The sequence below is a fragment of the Sturnus vulgaris genome, chromosome 3 (genome assembly GCF_052056855.1).
Source record: "Sturnus vulgaris isolate bStuVul1 chromosome 3, bStuVul1.hap1, whole genome shotgun sequence".
NCBI classification, from domain to species: Eukaryota; Metazoa; Chordata; class Aves; order Passeriformes; family Sturnidae; genus Sturnus; species Sturnus vulgaris.
Window position 1 is genome coordinate 99,432,150 of NC_142245.1, and position 12,470 is coordinate 99,444,619.

Genomic DNA, 12,470 nt, shown 5'->3' on the forward strand with positions numbered 1-12,470 from the left:
ACAGTGCCATCAAAATGTACTGTAACATGTTGAAGCAGACTTCTATCTCTGAAGGAGAAAAACACTAAGGGGGAAAAAAGTACGGGAAATGTATTAAAATGTGTATTTTGATTGGGTTTTCTTCATCAAATATAAAGTACCTCAAACTGTTCATCAGCCAAATCAGCAGCTGATTTATTATAAATGAGAATGGGAATATTATGAGACAAGATTCTCTCTGCTTACCATCCACATAAGCAGCTACTCTAATAAGAAGTTGTCTTGCTTTCTCTATATTCTACATGTTGATGTGATAGCCACAGATTTCTGTATTACTAAACACAAAAGCCTTCACCGCCTCCTCCTGAGATAGAACTGACAGAAATTTATTGGGAATCTGAAGGATATTCTCCCCACACTGATATTTTCCTTTAAACACTCTCATTTTAGGGGAGCAGGAAGGAAGTTCTTTTACTCAGCTTTGGTGTGCACAAAGTCTCAGTTTCTGTGCAGACTGCAGGATGTTATGGCATTGTCTGTGTCAATATTGTCTGAGTGCATTCTTGAGCCCTGTAGCTCTGAGCAGGTAGGATTCTGTCTGTACCTAAATGATAAGACTGTATCTGCTATAAATACAACAACATCATCCACATACATATACAGATGGCTACAAAAGAGTAATGAGACATCTTGTTTTGCCAAATATACAACCTAATGAAAGAAATCAGAGACTACTTTTTACCTCTTGAGACTTTTAATCTTCAAACATTTGAGTTCAAGTTCCTCTTGGCTTTGAGAATATTCAGCTTTTTATGATATTATTTTGTTCTTCCTTCCCTCACTAAAATCCTAGTGCATGATTTAATTACAAATAAGAATCTTGGCACACGTTTCAATTTAAAGAGAATTTATTTTTCTGCTAAATTTATGTCTTTTCTTCAGTGAAGGGACAAGTTTAAATTACAACAGGGAACAATCATCCCATAAAGGTTTGGAAAAGCCCTCATTTTCTTCTAAAGCTTAAAATTCAAAAACTCGCTCCCAGCAAGGCTCTTTCAACACAGCCATTAAAACATAAGTGACCATTTTCATTTAGGTTTATGCAAAAAAGAATCCATTGTCATTTAAGTCTACTGCCAATTTCTCAGCTGGTATAAATCACCATTTTTCCAGCTTAGTGGAGTAAAACTGCTGTACATCCAGTCCAGGATCTGGCTCCTGATTTCTATTAACTCAGATAAAAGGTATCTGGATGAAATTCTCTAGCCTGTGTTTTACAGGTAGTTAGACTCCAAGCTCTAATGATCTCTCTTCTGCCTTTGAAACCTATGAATCTAATGAAAATTATGTGCATGTATCAAGGGGAAAATATACCTGTTTACTGCACAAAATTCTTGTGCCTCATTTCACAAGATGTAGAAAACTGGCTATTTCTTAAGCCAGGATTTCTTTTTGCAGTATTGATAATTATATTACAAACAGTAATTAGCACATGAAATTAATAAATCTTTTGCTTCTTCATTTACACCAGTTTCCCATATTGTATTAGTAACCACACATTAGCTAATCAGCAGGTTGGGAGGGAAAGCTGCCAAAAGCAGATCTGATAATTGGCAGCAGTCAAACAATCATAGCAGGAAACTTTACACTTCCTGCGGACAAGGCTACTGATGGAGACAATGCTGAGATATAACATTAGGGGAAAAAAAAACAAACTAGGATGTTTAGTTCTTTCATGTTTCATTATCTCTTGTAAAATTGGATTCACATATCACAGGGAGGCACAGGCATTTTGCACAGAAACTATGTAGACAACCACCTTTGATTAAGGAAAACTTGGTAATCTAGTGATCACCTAGAAACATTCACAGATTTTCCTCTGCCAAATTTTACAAGCCATTTAAAAAACAGTTCTATCTCTCTTAGTCCATACGTGGTAGAATTATTACTGTAATAAGTGATCACTTGACACGTTTCACTGCCCAACATTGCCCTGAGATAAGTATCAACAAATCCATCCTCCAGCAAAGAAATTTAGACACACATCAGCTGCATTTTAGACCCAATCCAACACTTCAGATGCCTCAGATAGTATTTAATTCAATATTCTAAATTTTCCCTCATCTACTGCTTAGCCTTTGCACCATCTGAAGTTCTACAAGTGTTAAAACTAAAGTTTCCCTAATCATCTCAGTGATTCTCCTTCTAGACATAGAAACACTTCAATTTTACAGTATAAAGAACCCAGGAATCCAAAATAGCTTTGACTCCAAGCATTATCCACAGCTTGGCATCCTTAATTTATCTTCTTCCTGAAGGCATTCTTGCTTATGTTTTTCATCAAATATCCCCAAGATTAAATACAGCAATAGTATCTCAGAAAATCAGAGCTGAAGAACTCCCACTTCTGCTCATACATAGGTGACTTGGTCCCTTTGGGCCACCATCTCTGTAAGTCTCTTTCACAAGGAGGAACATTTTCCACAGGAAAACATCAGATTTCCTTACTGCAAAATGGCCTATATCTGGACAAGCAGGACAATTTCAAGAATTGCACTACAGGCTTTGACAGAAATAACTGGTGTATATTCACTATATAAAGCAAAGGGGTAGGAGAAGGCACAAGAATATGAATCCTAAGACTTAGCTTCCTATATCTTAATACACATAGTACCTACATACCCACAAGGCAGGTATTTAAGAAACACCCTTGGCACTAGCAGTTTCCACCATTTTTCCCTACTTCTGAGAACTAATCAATGTCTTTCCTTAAACTGTACCCCCACCCCTCATGCCAAGCTGTCAAATTAGGGACGAAATCCTAACAAATTTCTGAATGTGCAGGGAGCCAATCTCTTTAGGCATCTTTTGTCTTCCTAAAGAAAAAATATGTCATTTCATGAAACAAATGGGGAGTGGGAAGGCTGAAAAAAATACTGAACTTAAAATCATAGCAAAACACAGAATGAAAGAACTTCTAATGCTAATGGTACTAGGTCATATATCTGGTCTGCCTAAACCTATCTGTCCTATTCACTGTTTTTACTGTCTTTTACATAGATTTTGGGCTGTGTTTCTAGTCCATGCATATACAGAGTTCTCATTTGCACCAGTTTTCAGGCAGGGAAAAAATAAACAAATGCAAATCAATATAAACTAATGACAGAGAACTGAAGAACACCTGAAGAACAGTCAGTGCACTGCACTCATTTTCAAGCACGTTGAGATGATAAAGTTTTGAATAAAATATGAGGAGTCCACTGAGACGTACAAAAAGACACATACAGAGTAGGAGCCAGAAGAGCAAGATCCAGTCCAATCTTTGAAACCAGACTGTCTTTGACGACTGTGAGGGTATATACACTCCTTGGAAGGTGTGAGTTTTGGGAAGAGATTTGTAATACTTCTGCTATGTAGGAATATGATCACCATCTGCTCAAGTCTGTTGTATTTTTGCCTCTAAGATTTCCTTTACAGATCTAACATGGATTTCTTTGGCAGCAGATTCTGGGACTGCACATCCTACCCTCACCTGTGGTATCTCAAATATATGGAAAATGAGTCCACAAATTTGCACTTCTTCCTCCTACTAAGTGCTGAATACTTTAAGCTCTCAAGAATAACAGGACTTGATATTACTACTAGGTAGTCATTACTACCAAGTATCAAAATAGAAGGAAAATGCAGGGTAAAATGCCATCCTTGAGCTAATCCATAATCTCAAAAAAAAAAAAAAATCTCAGCAAGCTTTGCTTTTACTTTTAGTGCAAGCAGATCAGGTAAACCTTGTGTTTTGTGGATTAAGTGTTCACATTTCCAAGGTCGCACAGCAAAAGGGAATGATAGCTTTCCCCTACAAATTTCAGATTTACCATTTAATTAATTGACTTTGGCAGTTGGCACACAACCTTTAAAAAAAAAAATTCTGAAATGTCAGCCTTGAACAGGGAAAAAAAAATAATTTGATGAATTTAATCTAAGTGCCAACCAAAGCACAAATGTTCCCTGTGGACCCGTTACAACACTGGAGTTCACAACTGATTGCTTGGGAATGAGCAAACTAATGCAGCAAAATATTTACTAGCTAAGTAGATGTAGTTTAATATATACACTCTACTTGCCAGATATTTATACCTGTATCCTGTAAAATGCTGAAATTTTCAGACTTGTTAAATTAATTAATTTGATTAAGGTAAATAAATAGAAATACAGGTTGCTCTTTTCCCAAACAAGAAGTTTCACTGACTGAGGGTATTCATTTATTATTTCTTTCTTTGCTGTTTTGTTGTTTTACAAATGTAAGAAACAACCAAAAAAATTGTTCTCCTTACTCTACATACTTTTCATGTAAATTATATATAGTTTACTGGATAGTCTTCAGAAATGAACTTCAGGTACCATCTGTATATTTTTCTGGCACTATTTATTTGCAATTAACCAGGGCCTTATGTTTTATCCTCTACAACTTAGTCTTAAATCCTGGAGGAGGTAAGTTTAGCAGAAGGGAATATTGAATAGCATCAGGCTTTCTAATGAGCAAAACCTATGCCACTATTCCATATTTAAACCATTGTGACTGAGAAAGACTGTTCTTCCTAGGTAAAAAAATTATCTTGGCAAAAAATAAAAATAAAAAAAAAATCCCACAACAAAAAACTAGTTTTAATAGCACTTGCAAGTGCAGATTAAACTATTTGTAATGATTCATTAAACTTGATGGCTCAGATACTACACCAGGGAGAACAAGCTCCACTGATTTCACCAGAACACAAGGACTTAACTGATAACTGAGACTCTGTAGCAATTTACCCCAAGTGACTAAAGGTGTCCAGTCACATAAAAAACTTCTCATCCTGCAGAGCTTCTCCTGAGGTCAATGTTTAAAAAGCAGAACCTGCAAGAGAGCAAATATTCATGAGGCACCAGAAACTTTATTGATGCTGGAAACTGTTTCTTCTTCTCTCAACCCACCACACTCATCCCACTCCACCCACAGAAACCACACATCTTGAAACTTGCAGATGCACTCATCTATCAGCAGAGACACACAGCTTTGGGAGAACACTTGAGCAAAATGCAGCAGGCTCAGAAAAATCACTTTATTCATAAAGTCACCCAAATTATCTGTGTGCAGCTTCCCATATGAGAAGTAGTAGTCAAAGATACAGCAATGAGGCAGAGTTATGAGCCATACCAACATTTTCCAGAAAGAAAGAGGCAGAAAACCACAGACAACTGCATCACCTATTAGCTAAATCTCTTCTCCACTTCTGAGCACGGAGCTAAACCAAGGAGGCAGCAAATAGTTTGTCACAACATGGCACACCCCAGTTCTTCATAGCACTGCTTTTACTAATGGTATTTCAGTGTCCTAAATGCTGAGTGTTAGGTGCTTTAGCACCTTTCCCAGAAACACCCACCTGTGATGGTAAGATTGGTGGAAATTACTTGTGATGCTGAAAATACAAAATTTTCATCCCAGACATTGGTCACATTCTCCTAAGCTGAGTGAAATTCTCTGAAACCTTATAGTATGCAAGTACATCTGTGTGTGAGCATGTATAAAAGCAAGTGAGGGAGTGGGTGGGGAAAATATGTGTGGTACAGAACAAATAAAGCAGAAAACCCCAACCTTATCTCTTGCCGTGCACAAGGAAAGTCTATTTGTGTCAGTGCAAGTAATCCTGAAGCAAACAAACAAGACAAGAAGGAGTAAATGACCGTGTTTCCCTCCAGTTTGTTTTTTTATATCATCCCTGAACATTGGTATCAACACATTAAGGAGAGGGAACTGGTGAATTTTACAAGCAGGAGAACATGAATAAACATCAGCATAAAACAGGGAGTTAAGAAATGTTGAGGATTACTGAAATTGGACTGCCTGGTTAAATTAAATCAGGACGGGGAAAAAAAGTAGCCAAACCACAAAATATTGGCCTCCCCATTTTATTAAAAGAATTTTACCATTTCTTGGTACAAATTTACTGGAATCGAGTAAGAAACACAGTCTGAATTCCCCTCTCTCTTCTCAAGTTCATTAGCACCAGAGGACACGATGAGGAAGCTGTGACTGGGAAGTGGCCCTGATCTGAGCATCTCCCCACTGTGGTCAGAGCAACAGCCATCAGCTACCACACACATTCATATGTGGGCTTTGCATATCATACAGATTACAAAACAGAACAACAGAAAGTACCCTTCAACATGAGAACAGTTTTGCTGCATGAGACCAAGAGCACTTCCAGCCTTTTATGTCATTTCTAGCAATGGAGCTAAGGAAGGGCAAAACAACAAGGCAAACATATAGCTTCTTGGTTGACTCACTCATCCCTTCATGATATTTTAGTAGTTCTCAGTGGATTTTTATTCCAGGAAAATGTTTAACATGCTTTCTATGCATGTCTAAACTTCTTTTGGACTCATGAAATAATGAGTTGCACAGCTCAACTATGCACCTGGTATTTGTTTCAAACTTGCCATCCAGTGGTCTACATGTGGTGCTTTCTAAGTCCAGTGTTACCAGAAGGGTTAAACAATAATTCTGTGATCGCCTCCCTCCTCCATGACCTCAGGCATTCCCTTCACTTGCTCCTTTCATACCAAAGATCCACAGTCTATTTTATCTCCATCTGAAGAAGCTGTTCCACATGCTTGACTACCTCTCTTGCCTTCATCACTGTTGAGCTCTGGGCTGATGGTTTTGGAGAACTCAGATTTTCCTTCTGAGTGATAAGAGCCAGTTCAAAAGCCACTACTGTGTATATAAGGCTAACACCACTTTACACTTCTAATTACAAAATTGTACCTGACATTTTGACAGACAGTCAGTCAGTATGATCATACTCATACAATTCTTTCTAGCATATATTTTTTCTAATAGCTTTATATTATTTGAAAATATGTTATTTCAATGTTTCTTTTGCCAGATCTTCTGCTGACTGTCTCTTGCTTATATCTTTGAGGGACTTCACTGATGATTTTCTGTTGGAAAAGCTAACTGTTTATTCTTATGCTTTTAATTAGTCCTTATGGAGAAGCAGTGATGCAGAAGAATGGGATGAAATAAATATTAAAATCAGTCTGTTATGATGAAGTGCTGCAAGTTTCATTATTGGTGCTTCTTGTGGTACCTGTGTTACAAGATTCACAAAATAAAAGTTCTTCCTAAAACACTCCACACTACAGAACTAAGGATCTTTGATCAAGCAGTTATGTCATAAAGTTAAAAATAACATATTTTAGCTGAGAACCCTTCATTAAACTTCTCATTAATAGCTCTGGAAAGGCTTTTGGATAGGGATAGTTTGTCAGTTTTCCACAAAAACATCCACTTTTTCTGGAAATACAATATTCTGAAAAAAATCCCCCAAACTCAAAGTGCTTAAACTTGTAAATGGTGCCACGGTGGTGACCAATAGCAGTTGTATATGATTTGCTTTATTCTCTTCTCTCTGAGCAGGGCACTCTGACTAGGTACTAAGATATTATTTCTCAGTGCGCACCCTAACTTGCCATTCAAAAATAGCTGCAAGATACATGCAGAAAAACTCAGTCATCTCCCACTATTTTCAATTCTTGTGCTTTTTAATTTTATTATTATTATTAATTTTTCTTCAGCTGAGTAACTTTGGAGTTCAGAAGAAATCTAATATCTGGGCTTCAAATACTACCAAGAGGTTTAACAAATAATTTAAACGTACATTTTTAGAAATTCTAAATGTCCTGTTTCACTTCTAGAGGAAGTGCTAGGGAATGGTTATTATCCAGCCCTTTTCAATTGCAGAATATTGTCAATTATTGATTTTTGAAAATGATCAAATTCCTTTGGAGGCATTATATGATCAGTAAGCTGCATTGGCAATCCATAAAATGATACCATAACATGAATTGCATTTAAATAAACATTTGTAAATGCAGAAGATGTTTGTATCTTACCAGGTTGTTTTGTATTTTACAATATCATTATTCTGTTTTTCTTTTCATTTACAAGGCTAATGATCTGCTTTTGCTCTGTATATCATTGCCTGAAAAGGTCCTCGATCCCTCCACATGCAAGGATCATGTAGTTCTTCTCTTCACATCTAAGTCCTTGAGATAGGCCTAGGTGGCAGGTAGCTGACCAGAAGTTATCTGGAATGAGGCAAGTTAAAAAAATTAAAGAAACAGATCTGTGAAAAAACAAAACAAAACAAAACAAAACAAAACAAACAAACAAACAAACAAAAAAAAAAAAAAAAAAAAAGAGGAAAGGAAACTTGGTCATTTTGTAGGTAAAGTTTTTCCTTTTGTTATTCAAAACACACATATTAGCAGCTTGGTAGAATTAGTATTTTCCTAGGCTTTTTGGATTAGTCTTGATCAGAAGTGGTCAAAATGAAAAGGCCTGGTACGAGATTATTCATCTGGACATCCATCTCTGAAATACAGCAATATATATTTGTGATAGGCTATGAGGTGATAGTATGGCAATCCTTCCATTTTCCCCTTTTTCCACTACTCAATTTTTTGACTAATCGTCAAGGTACAGTGACAATCCCTAGGAGCAAGGAAGTCCAAGAGCCATACCTGATGGTGCCCAAAACTCAGGGCAAAATGAATCCAGACAAGAGGTCAGGTTTTGAGCATCTGGTTTCCTTCCACACATTTCTACCCTGTGTCTTTTACGTTTGCCTTGCCAATCACTTTCCCAAGTTCATGGAAAACCTAATAAGAACACATGTCACTGGAAAGCTTCTGGATGAGATAGGTAACTATCAGTTCCTCCTCCAAGTCTTGTCATGCATGAGATTTATTCATGAATAAGACTTAATTGTTTGGAGTCTGCATTGCTACCACAGCAGATAGATGTGCTTCCAAGATGCTTTTGCCAGACATGCAGGGTCAAGGAGAGAAAAACTGTATGTAGGTGTTGGGCCCAAGAAATCCCTTGTGAAAGGCTATTTGTCTGTGGCAGACAGATATTCTTTCCTTCTGCACATAAAAATGGACAGAATAGACTCTAAATAGCCTGCAGGTTCTTTCATAAATTTTATTTATGCTGTCCTGTTACTGGTTTCTTAAGTGGTCCGTTTCATAAAACATTCTTTTAACAGCAAGGACTGGACTCGGCAGAGCAAGTACTTAGTCCCTGCTGCTCTGTGGACTTTACTGCCAAACCATAATGCCATTGATCTGTTAAATAAAGGCCAACTTTGAAAAAAGTAGTACCACTTCCTCTTCACAGTAATTTTTAATGAAATGTACTTTTCATGTGGTGATTTAATTTCAGTAGGACTAGCTCGGTAACTTAGGTCAAGACCTTGTAAGAACTATAGAGGCTAATGCTGCTGATCTTAACAAATTAGGTAGAGTGCCATAGCATTACTCCATGTATTTGTTTAGGAGGCCAATGAAATCAGTGCAAGAGGTGGAAGGTTAGGACATAATATTAAAAGCAGTGTTCCTGTAGTTATATCTAATACAATGCTTGGAGACTTGAACATGCAATTTGGAAATAGGAAGGCACCAATCTCTCTTTCTTGGACTGCAGTGCTTTAGGTGGTCTTGAGGACCATCTGCCCTTAAAATAGTCTTACCTATTCCATAGAGCTGCTGTGAGCATTAGCTAATGACTCCTAAGTGCTTTCAATGCATAAAGCCCTGTGTCTCACAAATATATATATTATGAAATATAATTATATAGTTATTGGAAAAGTCCCCAATTGTCTCTTGGAAACAACTGTCACACAGCACTTACTGTACACAGGGAGTGACACATAATGATGAAGTGGTTAAAATGATACTCCTGCTTCTAGACAGAGCATTTGCATTTTTGGAGAAATTTCTTGTTTCTTTTCAGGGATTGGCATAAGAAGCTTTCAGAAGTGCTAAAAATATCTTTTTATATTAACTAGCTTTCCTTTTCTTTGGACTAAGCACACAGAGGTAAAAAACAGCTTTGGTAGCTTCTGAATGACACTAAGGTTAGAAAACTGCAAATGATAGTATATTATATGAGCCTGTTTTATGTAGTAGTAGGGAACATTCATTACCAAAGAATTAATAAACTCTGAAATTATTATTATATAAATTGCCCTTAGACACAACATATAGCCATAGTATTTCACCCAATGACTTCTGCATAGACCCTACAATTTCCAGTCAAAGCAGGACAGCTTTTAGAAAAGATATGTCTTGAAATCTTAAAATTACTAAGAATACAACAATACCTTAAAAAAAATCTGCTACAATCTCAAAAGTGCTACATTTTGTGTGAACTTGTCTAGATTAAGCATTCAATCACAGGACCTTGCTGTTGCTTTTGTCTGCTAAATTAGAGATTCCCCAGGTATTGGAAAACTGTTTCTCTGCTTGGGACTTTGAGACCATGATCAAGCCACCTCTTAACCTTCTCTCAGATAATCTAAGTACACTGATCTTCTTTAATCTCTCAATGTCAGGCAGGCTTTTCAGACTTTCAATTGTTCTTGCTCTTCTTTTCTGCAACCTTTCAAGTTTGCCTTAATCCTTCAGAAGTAAGGATATTCAGCAAAAGGATTACAGGATTCTGGGATAGAAACCCATGGGAAACACCCATAGCTCTGTAGCACCAATGATGGGAATACTATTAAAATCAGTGGCCATCATTTTTTTGCATGGCCCCAGATAAGTCAGACTGGGAGGCTGCTCTTATGATAGAAATTTAAGAATTCTCTTGACTCAGTGGCTGGAGGTGAGAAAAGGCAAAAACTTTCAGAACCAGAGTCACTAGAACTTAGTCTTCAGCAGGAGAATTTATATTTTTTGGATTTTTCCCAGTCTGAATTAAAACAAAACAATTTTTTTTTTTTTAACTCAGAAATGTCTAGGAAATTGATGCATCTTTCCTTACACAATTTTATTAAAGATACTAACTTTTGTTTCATTCTTTATTGACTGCATCCCATGACAGCATTTACAAGATGTACGATTGGGAAAACATCTCTTGAAACTTTACATATTGTTTTGCTAAATCAAGTGGATTTCTATTACAGTCAAATATTAGCAGACCAGACTCCAATGAGAGGGCAATTAATGGCTGAGAACGCCTATATACATTAATATTTATACAACATGGTTATGAAGCATTCTGAGTATTTGAAAGTCACCAGTTAACCTCAAAACCACTTTGGTGATTTAAACAATAGAACACTATCATACCCAATTTATAGATGTGTGGTGTAGCCAAAACTGTACTGTTCACCAAATTGGAATTACTGCTATGTACATAGAAAAAGAAAACAGAAACAAGTTTTGTTGGGAGAAATCTGTGTACAGGTGATGAAGGGTCCCCTTCCTGGTAGTTCTGACTTACTGATAGATAAATAGCCATAAATAGGTTAAAAATAGAATGAATAACTGAAATGATTAATACTGTTATTATCCTTATTCTCTCCTGTGTAATCTGTAAACTGTTGTCTAGGCTAATTCATCATTGCCCTAATGCTTGTTTACTTGTTACTGGAATGTGCATGTAAATTGCTCCTAAAAGAGAATAATGCATTGGTGTAAATCAGGTCAAATGATGCTCAGCAACAGTGAATGGGGGTTTGGGTTTCTATTCTTTCTCTCTTCTTCCTACTCCTGTCAGAGCCTACCTGTGGATGCTCCATCACACCCAAAGGGGTTTGGCAGTAACTGTGCCCAGTGCTAATGCCCTGCCTTCCACTGTGAGTGAAGAGTCAGGTGAGATGCTGAACAGACCCATTAGGTATCAGTCCTTCTGCTGACATCTTCCTCTCCTTAACCACCATTCCTGCTCCATCCCTGAGAACCAATGTAAAACACCCAGCCCTCCAGCCCAAATCTTATACAGCAGTATGTGTTCTGCCACTCAGCCAGCACTTACAGCCATTTCTCTAATGGAAGAAATGTAAACAACAATAAAAACAATACAGGTGTATAGTTCTTCTGCAAAAAAGTAGCAAGTTTTGTTCTGTCCATTGCTCTGGTGGGCATCCTGGGCAGTATGGAATGTCTGGGGCAAAAAATGCTGGCTTCAAAATACAGTGGTGCATTGTGTGTCTGTGCACTTAAACACTGCTCTAGGCGAGTTCAAGGTCCCACCTGAGGAAAAGCTAGCTTGGGGCCCTGGCCAAGGTAAGCCTGCACTCAGAGGAAATCCTGAGAGGCTCCTTTGCCTGGTGAGAGCATAGCCCAACTTTAAAAAGTAACTCTTAATTTCAGACAGATGCTCTAACACCCATTATGCTTCTTATATGTCAGAGACCAGGATAAAGGAGAGGAAAAGAAAACTTCTGTTCCCTTTGTCTTTAATGTATTTCTGTTTATCTCTTACTTGTATCATTTTGTGAGGCAGTTTCAAAGCTTTGCAGGAAGGCTGAATATTAACCATCCACTGCGATTCTCTCAGTCACTCCTGGCACAGGTTAATCCCTGTATCATAGGCTGCCACCAGTTTGCTAAGCAGCTTAAAAGGACATGTTATAACTTTGACAATGACCTGCTAATAG

At 37.3% G+C, this 12,470-nt stretch overlaps 1 long non-coding RNA gene across 1 annotated transcript in view; it reads right to left on the reverse strand.

The window, feature by feature from the left end:
- Positions 1-12,470, reverse strand: part of LOC106865131 (uncharacterized) — a 224,275-nt gene that overhangs the window by 17,018 nt on the left and 194,787 nt on the right. Inside the window, exons 12-13 of the long non-coding RNA XR_015802728.1 lie at positions 7,915-8,109; positions 4,789-4,873 (exon numbers count right to left, since the gene is read on the reverse strand). This is a non-coding gene — a long non-coding RNA (uncharacterized LOC106865131). The remainder of the gene's footprint in view (positions 1-4,788; positions 4,874-7,914; positions 8,110-12,470) is intronic.